At 44.6% G+C, this 404-nt stretch overlaps 1 protein-coding gene across 1 annotated transcript in view; it reads right to left on the reverse strand.

Moving 5' to 3' along the window:
* The window catches only part of rapgef2b (Rap guanine nucleotide exchange factor 2b), a 70,681-nt gene that overhangs the window by 29,452 nt on the left and 40,825 nt on the right, over window positions 1–404 (reverse strand). The window lies entirely within an intron of this gene.

A 404-nucleotide genomic window follows, 5' to 3' on the forward strand; every position in this document is an offset into this window, starting at 1 on the left:
GACGAATGGAGTGACCAGACACAGACCCACCTGTAGTCTCTTGTTCTAACAGACGACTTTCTGGGTCTGGTGTCAAAGTAAAGTACGGGAATCGACTACCTTCTCCACAGTCGACTGTTTGAGTGTATTACCGGGGTAAGTAAGAAATAGGAAATGTGCCTAGTCTCACCATGTTAGAAGTAAGCAGGACCAGGGTAAACGTCTTTTTCGTGCGGCCCGGTCTTTTAGTTTCGTACTACAAAGGTCGGGGTAGCAAAGTGTCATCCATTACCACAAGCAAACCTACGTTGAGTCTTAAGAATTTAGTCCGAACGGTTTGTGCAGATCAACTCAAAACGGTATTTTTTTTTCAAGAAACCAAAGTAGACTCGGTATACTGTAAGAGGGTTCAGGAGAAGACCTAC

The sequence above is a fragment of the Notothenia coriiceps genome, unplaced genomic scaffold (genome assembly GCF_000735185.1).
Source record: "Notothenia coriiceps isolate Sejong01 unplaced genomic scaffold, NC01 NC01_scaffold00004070, whole genome shotgun sequence".
In the NCBI taxonomy this organism is placed as follows: Eukaryota; Metazoa; Chordata; class Actinopteri; order Perciformes; family Nototheniidae; genus Notothenia; species Notothenia coriiceps.